This window comes from Aythya ferina, assembly GCF_964211825.1.
Source record: "Aythya ferina genome assembly, chromosome: 5".
NCBI lineage: Eukaryota > Metazoa > Chordata > Aves > Anseriformes > Anatidae > Aythya > Aythya ferina.
The window spans coordinates 53,314,965-53,331,047 of NC_140301.1; the positions used below are offsets into that span (position 1 = coordinate 53,314,965).

The window sequence follows — 16,083 nt, forward strand, 5'->3', positions numbered from 1 at the left end:
TAAACAGATGAAATCTCAACAGAAAACAAAGAAAAAAAGCACAAAGAAACAGTACCCGAGGTTTCACAAATTTTATGGTAATACATGACTGAAATAAATACTCTGGGCCACAAGGATGCATTCCCTGCTATCATGTACATAATCCATCAACTGATCATGATTTTTCTTAAAATGAATTTAGCTTTGGTCTTTAATCCCACTTCCATGGTTACAAATAATCTTTCAACTGCAAGACTAAATGTATGCCTGCTCACTTGTTTGTATGCCTGTGCTGCACGTTAGCTTAAAGCATTTATCTTCTCTGCTCCTCCATACTTTTTACCTACTTACAAATGACAAGATCAGTAAGGGAGAGAGAAGGCAGCCAGGAAAGGTACGTGGGAATAAAAGATTTAACAAGGAGTCTCTAGATAGTCTTTGGAGGATTTGGAGTTTGACTTTATCTTCTCCTTGGTTCTCCTACTAGTGTTGGTTTAAATCAGTTGTATCTACTGATTTGTGAGATTTGACTCAAGGAATTGCAGAAATCCAACTGAGGCAAATGGAAGAGCATCCTAACAGCTACTAGAGGCGAGGGTAGAGGTGACCAAGCATGTCAGGACATTTGTGGGGAAGGGGCTGACCAGGAGTTGATTGAGCAATGCGTTTGCTCTGTTACTATCTTGAAGACTGATCTCTTCTGTTTGAACTCTGGATGTTTGTTGTTTACACTAATGCAATTTCACAATTTCAATAAAAATGATATAGTTATTCTGGTAGTTTTTAATGAGGGCTTGCTGATTTCTCTTGCCAGCACACTGCTTCCAATGTTCTCCAAATGAAAGAATGTAATGCTTGTTTACTGCTCCCAACTTCATAGCCCCTTTATCACCACAGTAACAAAGCAATGAGGTTTTTAAATGCATCGTCTCTCCTGGTAAATATGAGAGAACTGAGCCAAAAGAAACCTAGGCTAGAAGATGAGCAGCAGTGCCAGGTGGGAAATGAAAGCTCCCTGCCTGTGGACCCTCATGTGCTGCTATGTGCCCCTTTCCACAGGTGGATCTGTGCTTTTGCCATGCTCTGCAGGCAGGCTAGGGGAGTTGGCAGTGAAATAAAGTCAGAAATTATTCCCCTTATATAGAAACACATTCCTGGCGTAACAAGGCTGCATGAGACCCCCCCTAAAGAGAAGAAAAAATCCCTTGGTTTAAGCTAAGGCACTTTCCAAGGAAGAAGTCTGCGCTACAGTAGAAACACATGTTGTAAAATCAAATCATCGGAAGCCTTGTGTTTTAATGTGTTTCATGTGTGGCACAGGACGCAACTGTTTTTTTGTTCAAGTAATACATTTCAGCTGAGGAAATGATAAAGGCTGTCTGTCTTTTTTTTTTTTTTTTTTTTTTTTTTTTTCTTTTGTTTTCCTGCCTTGCAGGTACTTTCTGTGTGATTTAATCCCTTCCAGTCCTAAGGAAAGGCTTTGATCTCATGATGTATTCTCATGAGCTGCACAAAATAATGTCAAATAAATTTTTGGTGTCATGACCTTTGGTTTCACTGGTCAGATGAAGTCCTCCAGGGCAGGCTCAAAGTTCTGGCATTTGATGGCTCTGCTTGTTTGCTCTGAGTGGTCCTATTGACTACAGAACTCGGTGACACCAGTTTCCTTCCCATCAGTGCCAGTTATTTTCGGGCTGCTCTCTGAACTTCATCATGACTTGAACAGCATGCTTAGTACTCTGCCAGTTGTTTCTATGCTGCTACAGCCAAGTAACTTTTCCTCTTTTCAGATGAATCCAGTGTGGAGGTGTTCAGACTGAAAACTTTGTTTGACTTCGTACACTGGGGAAATAGTGTTTTGTTTTTCATCAGGTCAGAGTGAACAGGAATCTTCAGTAACAAAATTCAAACTAAAGACTTATTTCAGGCTGCACTGGAGGAGGTGTGTTGACTGGTATTATGAATACACTTGAGCAGGGATTTTTAAGATTTCCTCATAACACTAAATCAGTATATGTTACTGGAAGATCTTTTTAAGACAAGACTGAAGCCTCTGACTTTCCAAATAGGTGTTTATATAAGCAGAAACGCATTTGAAAAACTGAGTAAGAAGAGGGGAAGCAGACAGTGATGGAAATGATGCTTACATGATACTGGAAGACCTACTGATTGGGCAGTGCATCCAGTTTGAAATGTTTAATTATTTTACATTTTGTGGAGGATGTTTTATAGCCCTGAGTTGGCATGGTTCTTTCTTGCAGATGTGGAAAATGGAATAAAAGCAAAGCACCCTGAGAGATTCTTGACTTCAAAGAAACACAGACACATCATGTATTATTAATAATAATCTGTTCTGGGTAGATACAACTTGTTCTCCTTTTTTTTTTTTTTTTTTTTTTTTTTTTTTTTTTTAATACATATATATATTATTTTATTTTATTTTGCATCAGGTACTTAAAAACTATACCTGAAGCCATACTATTTGCATCACTGTTGTAAAACATGACTATCTTCTCTCCATTAGTAGTAATGGCAGTGCCTTAGCAGTGCTATCCAAGGTGACTGGCAAAGCTGTCTATAAGTATGAGGAATGCCACTGCTCAGTTCCAAGCAAAAAACAATTTTATACACCTGCATGCCATGCCAGACCTCAATTAATTTTCTCCCTAGCTTTGAGCTGTAGTTAATGTAGGTGCTTGCAGCATACCTATTACTGCAACATTTAGACGTTTTCAAATTTGGTGCTTAGAAGTGTTTGATGTTTATTTAACTAATTGTAAAAAATAGACTATCCACTTTCATACATGAAAGAGCAAAAATTAATCTAAGAGTAACCACAATCTTAAATACTAGATCAACCAAGTTAAAATGGAGTTTCACACTAAGATTAATTATGCTCTCTGCTTCCTGTTGAGTAATTATGTTCAATAAAAATCATTCCGTACAATTCAGTACAAGCTGCCATTTCAGCGAGTATTTAATGGCATGTAATGCGCTGAGATGTACACCCTGATTTGTTTTACACAAGCAACTTCTACAAGTCTGTTCTGTTTAGTGAGTGAGAAGGGGCTTACATGTGTTCATGGTAAATGTGGGACCTGGCTTGCTTGGCTCTTTGGGAGCAGTGATAAAATGTGACCAGCAGCAGCACTTTTCTGACAGCTGGAAAAACACTTCCCCCTAGGCAGTGTCTCAAATTGATTTTCTTCCTCTCCTGTATAAATACATCCTGAGGAAGTGTGTGCTTAAGGAATGGGGAGCTTGCTGAAAATGGGAGAGATGGCAGTGTCTGTGATGGGACAAGGAGATGCTGATGAGGCACAATGGTGTGCAGGAGTAAGGGGAACTTGTAACTTTCAGAAGACTCTTGGCCATTTCATTTGCTGTGACCACTTCCCATCATTGGTTGGCACAGAGGGACTGAGGTGGGGTGGTGCCCACAAACTGCAGGGCTGGAACAGCCTTCTCTGTGAGGCTCCAAGCTTGTTCCTGTCCCAGACATCTTCTCTACTCTGTTCCTTGCTATTTTGCCTGAAGCCACTCATATTGAGTATCCAGATGGTAACTCCTGAGAAAGTAGCCCTTGGATTTGGTCAGACAACATACTCTGTTATCTTGGGCAAATGCTGACCCCATGATCACTTTCAATCACCTTCTTTCCCAGAAGTGCAGTTGTTGGGGTACTCTCTTGACAATTTTCCTCTAGGGACAGGTACAGTCAAGAAAAATTCATGAAGACTCTCTAAATCTTTCTAAACATATCACCCTTTAGTTAGTATAAGACGGACTCTAAACAAGATAGTACAAGTTAATGTACATGCATTTCCCCCCTCCCCTTAGTTTCCTACAGTTCTGGAAATTTTCCTGAGACCCGTCAGCAAGAACCAAGTTTGCTTGGCTTTTTTGCTTTGCTGAGCCCTCCTGCTGTGCGAGGATGCTCCCCAAAATATTCACCAGACCTTCCTATTTCTTCTTGCTCTGAACAACAACTGAGGAGAGAGTGACCAAATGTGGTTTGACCTTCCCACAAATGTCTTCTATTGCATTCCTCACTCAATATCATGGTAACAGAAGTGCTTGGAGTCCTGCAAACATATGCCCAAACACACCGCATTCAATTGCGTATATAATTGCTATACTCTATATAATTGCTTTTGTTCAGCAATATGAATTCTGATGTCTTGAATGAAGAAAACTTTTCTGTAGGTGTTTAGATATTTACATACCAGGTTCATACTCTGGTTCTTCGCTATATTCTTGCACTGTATTGAAGTGCAAGTGTAGCTGCATTGCTAATGTCAGAGTTTTGTCTCTTCATCTTTATAATGGTTAGGTGAAACTTCATTAGATATGAAGGATACACAGAAATCTTATGTTGGTATGTGCAGGCATGTAATCAGTCACCTAACTGACCAAGCACAAATATTATATGTATATCTACATGTGAAAAGCATGTGCTCGCTATTGCCCACAACTTAACCTTTCTAAAGGGAAATAGAGAACTTGCCACAGTCATTTCTGAATAGAAGCACTTTGTCTTTTTTTTGGCAAACACTTTTCTTTAAATGAAATATAATTATGTGTTTTTGCAACTAACTGATTGAGATTGATGGCATCTTTCTGGGGAGTGTGTGGGGATGTGGGGTGGAGGGTGGGGAGAGAAGAAAGTAAACACTTATGTCCTGAAATGGAACCACTAAAAAAAAAAAAAAAAAAAAAAAAAAAAAGAGGAAAAAAATCTACTGAAATTAGACACATCCACAGTTCATACGGATATTGCCCTTCAAAGTCTATTACTGCCAAAAGGAATACTGGTGTATAAAAGACCTGGACTGTGAGAATCACAGAACAAATTAGGCTGGAGGTCATGAAGGTCAGCCTCTTACTCAATGCAGATTCAGTTAGATCAGGATGGTTAGGGCCTCATCAAGTCAAATTTTAAGTATCTTTGAGAATGGAGATTTCAAAACCTCTCTAAGCAGTCTACATCACCCTTCTTCTCCCCTGTGATCTAGTTTCAGACTGTTGGTAAAGGCAGCAGAAATAAACCTGACCAAAATACATAACAAGAAAAATATTCTGCTTGGGTGAAGAAATAAAAAAATAAAAGTAAAGAATAAACTAAAACCAGCAGTCCCACAAAGTTTTCCAGTATCAATTTTCCCTACTGGTGTTCCTAACAGGTGAAGGGAGAAGAGGATGACAGCAAAGCAGAGATTGTGCTACAGAATGGCAGATTTTCAGGACTTTGCAGTGTACTGGGTCTGGCTGGAATGTTAACTTTCCCTGCAGCAGCCCATACAGTGCTGTGCTCTGCACTTGTAGCTGGAAGAGCAGTGTTATAACACCAGAGTTGTGTCTACTGCTGAACAGTGCTGGCACAGCATTGGGACTCTCTCTAACCCTCCTAGGGGGTGGGCAAAAAGTGAGAAGAGAAACATCACCAGGGCAGCTGACCTAAACCAACCAAAGGGATATTCCATACCATGTGATGTCACACTCAGCAATAAAAGGTGAAAACAGGAAGAAGAGGGGAGGGATGGGCTCTTGTTGTGAAAGTGTCGGTCCTCCTCCCGAACACTGGCTACGTGCGTTGAGGCCCTGCTTCAAGGACGTGGTCAAGCATCACTCACTTGTGGGAAGTAGAGAGTATTTTCTTTCCTCTGCACTTCCACATAGCCTTCATTTGTTTTATTTGTTTGTTTTCCTCCCTTTTTTCCTTTCCCCCTCCCTTTTCCCCTTTCCTTTTTTTTTTTTTTTTCCCTTTAGTTAGATTGTTTAGTTCATAATAATCTTTCTTTAATTATTATTATTATTATTAATTTCCCTTTAATTAAATTATCCTTATCTCAATCCATGAGTTGTTCTTTGCTTTACTTCTTCCCCTCCTCATCTAAAGAGGGGGAGTGAGAGAGCGGTTGTGGTGTTTAGCTGCCCAACATGGTAAAACCAACACATGCAGTTTTTAGAAGAAAGTTTTGTCTGACTCCAATTCTTGTTTACCCTTGAGAGTTAGGCATGCCCACCTTATGACTCATTGAGCAGACCGAGCCTTACAGAACAACTTATCTGGCCTTTAGCTTACTTCTTGCTTTCTTCTTTCACAGCCTGAACAGTTCTGCAAGGCTTGCAGTTTCTTTTGCCCACTGAGGGGAGGATGGCAGCTTTTCTACCACTGGATCTAGGGGACACAGTGCATGTGGTCCCATTGCGTGACAGAGGTACGGGTGATTCAGTCTGGCAGTGCAAATTGATGGAAGCACCACTGGAAAGGACTGAAAATAATCCCTGTATGTTTGTCATTTCAGTGCCTTGAAGAGAGCTTTGTTGATGCATTGTGGAAGATTGACCATCCCTATTCTTTAGTAATTTGAAGTAATGTGAAATTTCTTTGCTGCACTCAAAATAAGTACTCTGGATAAGGAGAAAGCACATCCACACCGTGCAGTAAAAGGTTGTCTTGTTCTTATGCTTTTAGAGTATCAGCACTGGTATGGCTGCAGGAACAGCCAAGACAACAGTATTTCTCCCAGTTGTGTGCTTTTCAGCCAATTTCTCTCAGTGCAGCTGCAGCATATACTCATTCTCATTCCACTCTCCCCTCCTTTGATATCTTTTTAATTGGATGCACAGCACTATCTCTGCTCAAGCAAAATACCACATGCAGACAAGGTGCTCACTTGTGAGGAAAAGCAGCCAGATCCACAAATTGCTTTCTTCAACCCCACATTTTTTGTGGTGTGGTATTTTCATTCGTTCTTACTTTTTTTTTTTTTTTTTTTTTTTGTGTGTGTGTGGAAAGATGAGGCTTACTTCTAGCACTGCAGACTATAAGCAGCTCTGGCTTGGCATTATTTTTAGGAAGAACTCTTAAAAGTACATTTTAGAAAGATGCCAGTGACAGTTCAAAATGTCTATGTGTATAAGCACATGCATGCATTTACAATGCGCTCAAGCCTGATGCTGAATAGGTGTAACACTGGGACAATTTTCCTCTCAGAATCCACAAGAAGCTAGGGGAGGTGAGTGAGGACTGTGAATATCTTAGAAAGATGAAACTGCAGAATGAGGACCTGGAGTGCAGGATTCCTATTGCTGAACCCCAGACCAGGTTATCTCACGGGTTGCCCAATGGCTGCAAGCTTGGAACTGTTACCTACAGGCTCTTAGATGCTGGGCTAGGGGAACTGCAGTTGCTGAGCTTATTCATATAAGTGCTGAATGTTTTGTTTTAAATTACATGCTTAAAATGTCCATTTGTTCCCATTTGAATATACTCCATTCAAACTTGCCAAGATTTATGTTCTAAAATGGGAACTGATGTACCATTCTTTACAATCACTGTATTATCACTCAAATAGTCTTGCTACCCAGCTGGAGAGTCTTTTGAACAATTACAGCACCTAAATATGGGAGATCCATATCAAGAATGCAATATATAATGTAGAACTTAAAGTTCAACAATATTCCTGAAAATGGGGGCAAAAGATAGAGATTAAAAAAAAAAGTCGAAGTAAAATATGTGGTTTCTCTCTAAATCAGAGCAAATGTATAACTTTAAATTTGAAGATCTACCCAGGAAATACTGTAATACCATACTGATCTAATGAACACTGAAATAACCCACCAGCTTTTAGTGACATAGCATCAAATAGCAAATATTATGCAACGATTGCTCTGCACATTTGAGTCCTCATCTGTTATAGTACTGATCAGTAAACTCCCAGGTCCTTCCTGCACCTGCTCTATTTGAATTAGATAGCCACTATATGGAGGTGCCTCATAGCTTTTGGTATGTTTAATTCAAGGTGTCATTTAAGCTGGCAAAGTGATCCATCAATGATTTTCTTTTTTTTTTCTTTCAGATAGGGACTGAGACCTGAAGATGTTAAAGGTTAGGTCTATACAGTCATTCTGATCTTGAATCCCTTGTCTGCAGTATCTATTTGCATTTTGGTGGTTTTGATAGGTAAAGTCAATTTCTTAAACTTGCACATTTTCAAAGTTTTTCTTGTAAAGATGTTTCCAGGTTGTGTACAAAGATCCATTTTGCTAAACAGCCCTCCTGGTTTCTTTAACCTTTTCCTTTCTGATCAGAAAGGAGTCGGTATGTTGAATCCTATGGCAGCCAACACCTCCTGCCGCAATTTTGCTGCTGGTTCCTGGGCGTAGCATGCGTCATTGTCAAACACCAGGCAAGAAAAGAGCCCCAGGTTTTCCCTCATAGCAAGCTTCTTTTGCTTTGTTACACCCCTTTAAGTGTCTCCTCTAGTGGTTGGTACCAGAAGAAAAGGATCTGAAAGTCTTTGATTGATATCTCAATCTGTCTTTTGATTGCTTTGGCTGCCCATTTCACCTAGCTTCTGTCACTGATAATTTGCTTTTAAATGTAATGGATAAGCTTCTGAGCAATCCATCTCCTCCTTTAACCACAACTGCTTTCAGTGCATTAATGACTGAAAAGTTACATTTTCATTTAATGTGAATTTGCAAAGCTTTTAGATAATGGGTAGATCTAATATTCTGACATCCTTGAAGCTATTAGAAGAATAAATCAAAAGAAAATTCTCCTGCTTCTGCCTGCACAAAATGGGGAGAAGTTTAGGGTAAAGGCCCCAGTACAGTGATACTACAAAACAGCAATTACCATAAGCTGAAAAGGGCATAGAAATGGTACTTCTATAGTTGGGTTTCTCTCTCTGAAGCTGTAATAGATGTTAGAGAGAGGATGGGAGGGAAACATCGGTATCAAAAATGGAGTCGTGTTAATTGTTTTCACCTCACACTTTTGTATTCCTTGTTGGTTGACTTTTTTTTTTTTTTTTTAGATTCACAGGAAAACATCCAAATAAAACAAATAAATTTATTTTATTCCTGTAGAAACTGCAGTAACTATTTTGATCTGAATGCAGTTGAGTCTGCTCACACTGCTGGTAGGTTTAGCCCTTTAAAGGTACTACTGTTAGTTGTACTTTATTAGGAAGAACATAGGCAGTGATGCTTATCCAATATCCCAAAGTGAAATTAAGAGCCTATATCTGTGCAGTAAGTAGCACTGATTTTTGTGGGGATTTACTTATACTCAGGGACACATCAAGGACAAGTCTGCATATCAGGATCTTTCCTCATAATGGGTTTATGTTACCATGCTGCTGAGAGGAAGTAGTGATAGGGAGAAAAGACATGGTCACAAATAAGTTTTGCAATCCTTTGCCAGGCAGTGAAGAAGCAAGCAGTGCCATGAGAGTTTTGATTTGGCTGATGGATGCTCTGCTTTGGAACTTGGTCCCGCTTCTTGGCTGAATGCAACTACTCATTTCGGAAACAGCTACTTGGCTCCTGGGGGGAGCATTGTGTTCTCTGCCCTCTCTGTCTTAAGGTGCATAACTTGCATGCAGTCTCCTGGCTTTGACAGGAGCCCCTCAAAGATTTTGCAGAGGTCACTTAGCCATTCTCAGTCTTGTCTTTAAGAAAGAAATAATGATTGCAGGAGCCACAGAGGGTTTCTAAGACCTAGTTGACATTGTGAAAGTGTTCCTCTGTTGGTCAAACACATACACATCGCAGGGCAGAAAATAATGATTTTTTCTGCTATGATTCTATTCTTTATTCATTGAAGGGTGGAAGGGTGGGCAAGGAAGGCATGCTTAATATTTATTTGTTTAAAAGAACTCCACTGCAATGTTTAACTTGTTGCCTTTAGTGTTCTTTTCCTCCATTTACATATTTAATGGTTTGCATTCTGATCCAGTTGGTTTGTTTGTGGCTTTTCTTTTTTTTTTTTGGGGGGGGGAGTTGTTTTTGTTTGATTGGATATTAAAGTACTTTACTGATTACCTGCATCACTGATTATGCAGGTGAACCATATAGCCACCTATTCAGTGCAGATAACACTGTACAGCTGATGAGGCTCCAGAATCATTAGTAACTTGATCTTCCTGCCTGATTCGTACTTATGAATCTAATAATAAATAATCACGTGGAAAAGTCAATAGAGAAATAATGTAGCACACTTCTTTTAGTGCTCTAATTCAGCAGAATAAACCATGAGAAGCATTTCAGTAATTTACTATAGTAAGTGCTCTCAGCAGCTTCTGTGTTTCAGCTGTTTGGTGCTCCAGCATGAAGATAATTATCTTGGTAATTAGTTATATTGTTATTTAATAGTCCCCAGACAATATTCTATTTTTCGAAGGAACAGGCCTTTACTTCTATATCTCTGTCCCCCATTACAGAACATGTTTATCTAAGAATCTTTTCTCTTGCCATTTTTTTTTTCCTTCTGTTTACTACTTCCTCTAGAAAGGTCCCAGTTACTGAAAGACAGTTTCTGTTTAGCAGCTGCACAGATGTAGCCACAGGAGACTCCCTTTTCTTGCATCTATCTCAGAAATCCTGAAATCTGAAATCCTGAATCCTGACCTGCTCCTGAAGAAACAGGGATGGGAACAGTGCAGGTGGGGGGCCAGCAGCACTACAGGCTGTAGCCTCACAACTGTTCTTTAGACCCTGGGTTTCACCTCATCGGCACTTCCAGGGAAACAGGCAAAGTGAGAAGATTGGTGAAACAGACTGGGACTGAGGAGAACAGTCTTTTAAGTCTGATGAAAATGAATCTTTGTTACAACTGCATGAATGTAGGCAGAATGTTTTCAACCATTCCTAGAGTAATAATGGTGAGAAACAACAGATCATGGGTAGAAATCAGCATGAGGAAGAATGAACTGTTTTCTGGGGGGGCTCACTATTAAAGTTGCTTAAATATGCAATTAGTCTCCTGAGAGTTGCTGGGGTGAGAAATGTGCATAGCTAGCAGTCTGCAGACCTAAGCCACCATCTGGGAAGGAGAAAGTGTGGAGGACCAGGAGAACCCTTGAAGAAGGTGGAGGGGTGGCAAATGCCTGAGGGAACTGCTTAAGGCCAGGGAGAAATGTGTGTGTGGAGAAAGCTGGAAACTTTTGAACTTGTGTAGGTGGTTATGACCTCAATAAAAAGAAACTTCCTCCAGTGTCACCCTCACTCTCAAAGTGACTTTTAGTCCTATTTAAAGGGAACAGACTGTCATCTCTCTCTCTCTCTTTTTTTTTTTTTTTTTTTTTTTTTTTTGTTTCTCTCTCCCACCACCCCCTTTGTGATACTATTCCTCACAGTGTCACCAGGAAACAGCTTGTTCGCATATACCTCTTATAACAAAGAGTGTAGCTTCTAGTTCAATACCTCCAGATTTTGTGCTTTCTGGGTAGTGGCCTTGTTGCAGTTGTTCTTTCAAGCAGCTTCAGTTTTAGGAAGCCAAGATTTTCTCTGCAACTTTTTGACTGTACAAAAGATGGACTTTTTTCTCTAATTCACTTAGTGACTCAAACTCCACAAAGTACCATTCCTACTTCTCACCAGCTGGTGGTCCATATGCCACTGCATCTTAACTCTTGTAAATACTAGTTTGAAGTCATGCTCACAGATCAGACTTTTGGTGGTTAATATGGCAATATGTTAAAATGTCAAATGATGCAGAAAGAGTGAGTCAGGGGGGAAAGGAAAAAAAAGGCAGTAGTCTGCGAATTTATAAAACTTTCCTTCTAAGGGGCTCCCAGAGGTTTGCAGACATCAGAGGATTTCTGCAAGTCTGGGGTCAGCTGGCTGGGATTTGGGATCCACTGCATCTTGAAAGAAGCATCTGTGCAAGGCAGTGGCTCCCAGCTTCTCAGTGTTGTCTACGAACACGTTTAAGCTCTAAATTAGGATCAAAAAATACAGTCTGGCACATTGCCCATGAAAGATTGCCAGCTTCTAGCTGAAACTCTTCATTACTCTAGAAAGGGTGATAAGTGTTCCCCCAGGGAATTGAAAGTTTTATGACTTATGCAGTGCTCAAAAAAAAAAAATAAAAAAATAATAATAATTAAAAAAAAAAAAAATATATATATATATATGTAAAATAAATAAATAAATTTCTTGGAACATTGACAGTATTCCAGAAAGACTCTTAATGGCCATGGCTGTTTCCTGTGTCCATAGAGCAAGAATGTCAGATCCCTCAATGCTTTAGACCTCACTTCATGTCTTCCAATCAGTAACGAGGGGGTCTCTACCACACAGATTTCAAGCAAATATACAATCTCTGGTCTGTTGTATTTCTTCTTTCCATTGCATAATTATCATTAATTTCAGCAAGCATGAATCTGCAATCCAATGCCCTAATTTCAAATGCTGAAAAAATAGCTAGGGCAAGAACAGAAAATGCAACTAATAACTTTCAGTGAAAGAGCTTCCATTGGTAAAGGGATAAGACCTTTGTCGATTTTACTGGTTCTGCTTTTAATGTTTCCTGACATTGTGAAAGTAAGCTAGTCTTCAGTAAATTGGCTCATGGTAAAAAGGTAAAGAAACAAGTTCTAGATGGATTTAGAAAATATTAAATAGTTTAATAGCTCTGTGCCATGAATCCATGCTGCAGGTGTATGCCAGCAATAGTTCCAATTAATCAGACTTGTAGCAGGCAGAATTCTGGAAATGAATAACAGGATTATCATGTGAGTGCTTTGTTCTTCACGTGAATGTGAAAAATGTATAAATAACTCTGCCTTTTAGATGAAAGAATATGTTCCTTTCCCAAGTCTCTTTCATTAAGATCTCTGCAAAACTGTAGTTAGCTGTTTTCAGCTTCTGTGTGGTCTGTTCAAACCAATAACATAATGTAACTAATCTATGCATAATGAGGTAGATAACACTCAAAAAAGAGTTGTAGTTCTGGGAAAAATGGAGTCCTCCAAGGACGTGGTAATGGATTCATTCAATTGCTTAGAATTCAGCATCTATACCTATTTGTATCTTAAGACTCTTTCCCCATGTTTTGTCTACAGAGAAGATGAATAAGGAGATGGGATGGTCTACAAATCCAGGCTGGCAATTTAATCAGAACTGTCTGCTCTGTGTGCAACGATAATTAGTAGTTCAGTGCTATAGGAACCTTAAGATGAAAATCCTGGTAAACGTTTTTACTGTGCAATTGAAATTGGAGAGCTCTTCAGGGTACAGAGATGAGAATGCAAAGCAACTGCAAAGTCACAGGACAGAAGCCCGGTCTGCACCTGTAAGGCATTTCTCAGAATTTTACTATCAAAACTATAGCTGAAACCTTCCACATTCCTTGAATCCAAGTAACATGCAGCCATTATTTGTTTGCTACATGTTCCTAGGTTGTAATAAAAGTTGTTTTTACACAGTGGACCATGGGAGGGTTTTCACTCAGTAAGAAAATGCTTTTAGACTACAATAAATGTTCTTCAAAGTATATCAAGCAAAAACAGATGGGTTAGCATTCTTTCTCTCAAATAGCTCCAAGTGTACCGTGTGCTGGAATTAATGGGACATTTCTCTGAGAGGATTTTACTTTTACATTTAGGTCCTGGTTTGTAAAGAAAAACATCCAGAAGCTCACAGCATGTGAAACCCATCAGTTCTAGTACTGAATCTACTGAGGCTTTGTCAAATTAGAAAGCATAACACAGCTAAAGGAAAGTAAGTTAAAGTCTACAGGTACTGTAAAAATCTGCATCAGCAGCTTTGTCAAGGTGGAAAAAAAGGTTCCTGTTGACAGAAGTTACCTGTTATCTGGAACTACTTGCATCGTTTGCAGTAGACAAGCCATGAAGCTTCAGGCTGGATATTAGGAAAAGACTTTTCACTGAGAGGGTGGTTGGGCACTGGAACAGGCTTCCCAAGGCAGTGGTCAAGTGGTCACAGCACCGAGCTTGCCAGAGTTCAAGAAGTGTTTGGACATTCTTTCAGACACACAATCTGATTATTATTATTATTATTATTATTATTTAATTAATTAATTTATTTCTTTTGAGTGGTGCTTTTGGGGCACAGGAGTTGTATTCAATGATCCTTGTGGGTCCCTTCCAGCTTGGATATTCTATGATTCTATGAAAACATCTTTGCTCCCCTAAAGTGATATCTGCTAGAATACCTGCTTAGTGCTATAATTTCATATACTTTTAATTTATTAGGAAAAAACAAACAAACAAAAAAAAAACAACTACAACAAAAAACACAACTTCTCAGTATTTTGGGTGATGATTTTCTCTTGTAAGTTGGGGGTGAGGGTGGGGGGAGGTGGGGGGAGAAGAGATTACTTTGTTACCACACCTAAATTTGGCCCAAAGAAATTCATGTCAGTCCTCTATCTATGACTCATGTTGTCTGTTTCTTGTCCATATGCTCTGTTGCCAGAGTTATACAAAGGGCTAATTAATTTACTGATGGAAAAGCTAAGACTCTTAACTTAGGCAGTTCCTTTAGATGGGTCTGGGGAGGACTGTGCATTTCCTAAAAGGGCTATATCTTTCCTGCTGTTGGTTTGTCCAACAGTGAAAGCTTAATAGCAAACAGTCGATATTAAGACAAGCTGCAAACTGGCTGTGTATTGTGAAGAAATAAAACAGGACCTGATTTTTTTTTTTCACTTGCTTGGGATGATCACATTTTCCTGTGTTGAGCCATAGTGAGAAGCTAATGCTCTCCAGGTAGCTTACATATCATCGCTACTCTAGTTTTCTCCACTCTACTTCTATTGCTTTGGGCTAGTTTTCTGAGTTTCTCTTCTACAGTACAGAGTATTCAGCTTTTGGAGTATTTGACTCTCACTTGATTGTTCACTCTTTAATTGTTGGTCTCATACCAATTTGAATCAAAATGCAAATAAAAGCATTGTTGCTATTCACAAGCTGAAAGTCAAAACTAAGCATACAATTTATTTTGAAATTTAAATATAACTGTTCCAGTGCTACAGATTGTATGTATGCAGTCTAAAATCTGTGTTTCTCTACAGAAAACAGCACTTTCCCCATCACGAAGAATGTGCCTCTGTCCATTAATATATTTTATTACTAGTTTCCTGTTGAGTTGCTAAGAATAGTGGGCAGGGCTGCAAAACACTTATATTTCAACACTCATGGATCAGTATTAAATCTTGGAATGTATTTGGTACAGTCAGTCCGGACTGTTTCTGATTAACTCTGTGGTAATACTGCTTCCTTATTACAAGACAGAAATAGGATTCATACCAAGAGGAAATAATATCTCAAAGGACAGGTGACCCAGCAAATAAAAATTTAGTTAAAAATATGTGTATGTGCAAAGTCTTTTGTCATGGTTTTAGTGCTGCTTAAACGTCATATCAAGCACCTACATCTGTAGGACTTCCTGGTAGTTAAGACCAATTATAAAGATATATAGACAATTTCTTTTTCTATTTGTAGACTACTCCATACAGGTGGAGCATTGAAAACCATTTTAATTTGTGCAGTAACTTAGTTAAACTGTAATCCTTTAGTTAAATGGCAGCTCAAAGATTTAGCACTTATTAAAGAAAAGTGCACAGAAAAGGGAAGGACTGATTGCTTATCTTTTCAAATTGCCTGTTGTAAGAATGAGCTCTTGGGGGATGGCTTAAGTTGCCATTCATTGCTGGAAATTCCAGTATAGCTCTTGGAAGGCCTTAAAATTAGAGCAACTCAAACTAATGCTCTTGTCTAAATGGCAGTTAAAGCTAACAGAAACATAAAATGAGCTCATCTGTTTGCCTTGATTTGTATGAAAATGTCAAAATTAAGGCCTCTTGCCCTGACATAGGTATGAAACTTGGTCTTGCCTAAGAGGGCAGAACTTTGGAGTTGTCAAGTCAGCATAGCAAGGGCTCCCCACAGAGCTCAGTGGCTTTCAGAAAAGAAGCTTGAAGCTCTTCTTTTCTTCTAAGACACCAACTTCCTTCTATGCCTCCTCCTTCTTTTAAAGGTAGGTGAAATCAAAATTATCTTGTTCAACTCCTGGAAGAGTTGAATAACAAGAGTTGTGCAATTCACACAAGTAGTAGGATGGTCACACACACGGGAGTAATCTCACAAGGACCTACAGGCATTCATAATCCCCCCTGCCTTACCTGGGAGCCCTGTAAATTATATAACCCTCTTATTCATGAATTCCTAAAAGTATGATTATTGCTCACTGACTATGGCCTATGTTTAAGCACATTGTACTTCATGCTAAGCTGACTCTAGGTCATCACTAAAATATTAAGACAATTCAGTCCCCTGGATTTTT

At 39.2% G+C, this 16,083-nt stretch overlaps 1 protein-coding gene and 1 long non-coding RNA gene across 12 annotated transcripts in view; one reads left to right on the forward strand and one right to left on the reverse strand.

Moving 5' to 3' along the window:
• Window positions 1-16,083, reverse strand: part of BEGAIN (brain enriched guanylate kinase associated) — a gene marked incomplete at its 5' end in the record, with an annotated part of 164,064 nt that overhangs the window by 92,902 nt on the left and 55,079 nt on the right. The gene's annotated exons all lie outside the window — the stretch shown is intronic.
• Window positions 1-16,083, forward strand: part of LOC311437186 — a 33,465-nt gene that overhangs the window by 2,061 nt on the left and 15,321 nt on the right. For 3 of the 4 annotated variants that reach the window (XR_014693345.1, XR_014693347.1, XR_014693348.1), the window contains 2 exons: window positions 6,087-6,200; window positions 6,288-7,517. This is a non-coding gene — a long non-coding RNA (uncharacterized lncRNA). Of the gene's footprint in view, window positions 1-6,086; window positions 6,201-6,287; window positions 7,518-16,083 lie in introns of those variants that run through there. The other variant, XR_014693346.1, reaches the window with a different exon arrangement.